The 3,618-nt window shown below is 41.1% G+C and overlaps 1 long non-coding RNA gene across 10 annotated transcripts; it reads right to left on the reverse strand.

Annotated features, from left to right (window-relative positions):
* Positions 1-300: 300 nt before the first annotated feature.
* On the reverse strand, positions 301-3,319 carry LOC311126131. Of its 10 annotated transcripts, none has more exons than XR_014612953.1 (4): positions 3,034-3,099; positions 1,109-2,813; positions 671-890; positions 301-340 (listed from the first exon to the last, which is right to left on the reverse strand). It is a non-coding gene; the product is annotated as an uncharacterized lncRNA (long non-coding RNA). The 10 variants fall into 10 exon arrangements; XR_014612954.1 differs by lacking the exon at positions 301-340 and adding an exon at positions 430-450; XR_014612955.1 differs by lacking the exon at positions 301-340 and adding an exon at positions 3,254-3,319 and having other exon boundaries at positions 630-890; positions 3,034-3,198.
* Between the last annotated feature and the right edge of the window lie 299 nt (positions 3,320-3,618).

Below are 3,618 nucleotides of genomic sequence, written 5' to 3' on the forward strand. Positions count from 1 at the left end.
GTACCTGGTAGACATGTCTCTATTCCAGACTACCTAACACTAAGGTTATCAGTGATGGACCTGTAGACATGTCTCTATTCCAGACTACCTAACACTAAGTATCAGTGATGTACCTGGTAGACATGTCTCTATTCCAGACTACCTAACACTAAGGTTTCATGGGATGGACCTGGTAGACATGTCTCTATTCCAGTACTACCTAACACTACAGTTTATGCAGGTGATGGACTCTGGTAGACCATGTCTCTATTCCAGACAACCTAACACCTAGTTATCAGTGTAGACCTGGTAGACATGTCTCTATTCCAGACTACCTAACACTAAGTTATCAGTGATGTACCTGGTAGACATGTCTCTATTCCAGACTACCTAACACTAAGTATCAGTGATGTACCTGGTAGACATGTCTCTATTCCAGGACTACCTAACACTAAGTTATCAGTGATGTACCTGGTAGACATGTCTCTATTCCAGACTACCTAACACTAAGTTATCAGTGATGGACCTGGTAGACATGTCTCTATTCCAGACTACCTAACACTAAGTTATCAGTGATGGACCTGGTAGACATGTCTCTATTCCAGACTACCTAACACTAAGTTATCAGTGATGGACCTGGTAGACATGTCTCTATTCCAGACTACCTAACACTAAGTTATCAGTGATGGACCTGGTAGACATGTCTCTATTCCAGACTACCTAACACTAAGTTATCAGTGATGTACCTGGTAGACATGTCTCTATTCCAGACTACCTAACACTAAGTTATCAGTGATGGACCTGGTAGACATGTCTCTATTCCAGACTACCTAACACTAAGTTATCAGGGATGGACCTGGTAGACATGTCTCTATTCCAGACTACCTAACACTAAGTTATCAGTGATGTACCTGGTAGACATGTCTCTATTCCAGACTACCTAACACTAAGTTATCAGTGATGGACCTGGTAGACATGTCTCTATTCCAGACTACCTAACACTAAGTTATCAGTGATGGACCTGGTAGACATGTCTCTATTCCAGACTACCTAACACTAAGTTATCAGTGATGGACCTGGTAGACATGTCTCTATTCCAGACTACCTAACACTAAGTTATCAGTGATACCTGGTAGACATGTCTCTATTCCAGACTACCTAACACTAAGTTATCAGTGATGTACCTGGTAGACATGTCTCTATTCCAGACTACCTAACACTAAGTTATCAGTGATGGACCTGGTAGACATGTCTCTATTCCAGACTACCTAACACTAAGTTATCAGTGATGTACCTGGTAGACATGTCTCTATTCCAGACTACCTAACACTAAGTTATCAGTGATGGACCTGGTAGACATGTCTCTATTCCAGACTACCTAACACTAAGTTATCAGTGATGTACCTGGTAGACATGTCTCTATTCCAGACTACCTAACACTAAGTTATCAGTGATGTACCTGGTAGACATGTCTCTATTCCAGACTACCTAACACTAAGTTATCAGTGATGTACCTGGTAGACATGTCTCTATTCCAGACTACCTAACACTAAGTTATCAGTGATGTACCTGGTAGACATGTCTCTATTCCAGACTACCTAACACTAAGTTATCAGTGATGTACCTGGTAGACATGTCTCTATTCCAGACTACCTAACACTAAGTTATCAGTGATGTACCTGGTAGACATGTCTCTATTCCAGACTACCTAACACTAAGTTATCAGTGATGTACCTGGTAGACATGTCTCTATTCCAGACTACCTAACACTAAGTTATCAGTGATGGACCTGGTAGACATGTCTCTATTCCAGACTACCTAACACTAAGTTATCAGTGATGTACCTGGTAGACATGTCTCTATTCCAGACTACCTAACACTAAGTTATCAGTGATGTACCTGGTAGACATGTCTCTATTCCAGACTACCTAACACTAAGTTATCAGTGATGGACCTGGTAGACATGTCTCTATTCCAGACTACCTAACACTAAGTTATCAGTGATGTACCTGGTAGACATGTCTCTATTCCAGACTACCTAACACTAAGTTATCAGTGATGTACCTGGTAGACATGTCTCTATTCCAGACTACCTAACACTAAGTTATCAGTGATGTACCTGGTAGACATGTCTCTATTCCAGACTACCTAACACTAAGTTATCAGTGATGTACCTGGTAGACATGTCTCTATTCCAGACTACCTAACACTAAGTTATCAGTGATGTACCTGGTAGACATGTCTCTATTCCAGACTACCTAACACTAAGTTATCAGTGATGGACCTGGTAGACATGTCTCTATTCCAGACTACCTAACACTAAGTTATCAGTGATGTACCTGGTAGACATGTCTCTATTCCAGACTACCTAACACTAAGTTATCAGTGATGGACCTGGTAGACATGTCTCTATTCCAGACTACCTAACACTAAGTTATCAGTGATGTACCTGGTAGACATGTCTCTATTCCAGACTACCTAACACTAAGTTATCAGTGATGGACCTGGTAGACATGTCTCTATTCCAGACTACCTAACACTAAGTTATCAGTGATGTACCTGGTAGACATGTCTCTATTCCAGACTACCTAACACTAAGTTATCAGTGATGTACCTGGTAGACATGTCTCTATTCCAGACTACCTAACACTAAGTTATCAGTGATGGACCTGGTAGACATGTCTCTATTCCAGACTACCTAACACTAAGTTATCAGTGATGTACCTGGTAGACATGTCTCTATTCCAGACTACCTAACACTAAGTTATCAGTGATGGACCTGGTAGACATGTCTCTATTCCAGACTACCTAACACTAAGTTATCAGTGATGTACCTGGTAGACATGTCTCTATTCCAGACTACCTAACACTAAGTTATCAGTGATGGACCTGGTAGACATGTCTCTATTCCAGACTACCTAACACTAAGTTATCAGTGATGGACCTGGTAGACATGTCTCTATTCCAGACTACCTAACACTAAGTTATCAGTGATGGACCTGGTAGACATGTCTCTATTCCAGACTACCTAACACTAAGTTATCAGTGATGGACCTGGTAGACATGTCTCTATTCCAGACTACCTAACACTAAGTTATCAGTGATGTACCTGGTAGACATGTCTCTATTCCAGACTACCTAACACTAAGTTATCAGTGATGGACCTGGTAGACATGTCTCTATTCCAGACTACCTAACACTAAGTTATCAGTGATGTACCTGGTAGACATGTCTCTATTCCAGACTACCTAACACTAAGTTATCAGTGATGGACCTGGTAGACATGTCTCTATTCCAGACTACCTAACACTAAGTTATCAGTGATGTACCTGGTAGACATGTCTCTATTCCAGACTACCTAACACTAAGTTATCAGGGATGGACCTGGTAGACATGTCTCTATTCCAGACTACCTAACACTAAGTTATCAGTGATGGACCTGGTAGACATGTCTCTATTCCAGACTACCTAACACTAAGTTATCAGTGATGTACCTGGTAGACATGTCTCTATTCCAGACTACCTAACACTAAGTTATCAGTGATGTACCTGGTAGACATGTCTCTATTCCAGACTACCTAACACTAAGTTATCAGTGATGGACCTGGTAGACATGTCTCTATTCCAGACTACCTAACA

This window comes from Coregonus lavaretus (assembly GCF_964263955.1).
Source record: "Coregonus lavaretus genome assembly, contig: HAP1_SCAFFOLD_1566, whole genome shotgun sequence".
In the NCBI taxonomy this organism is placed as follows: Eukaryota; Metazoa; Chordata; class Actinopteri; order Salmoniformes; family Salmonidae; genus Coregonus; species Coregonus lavaretus.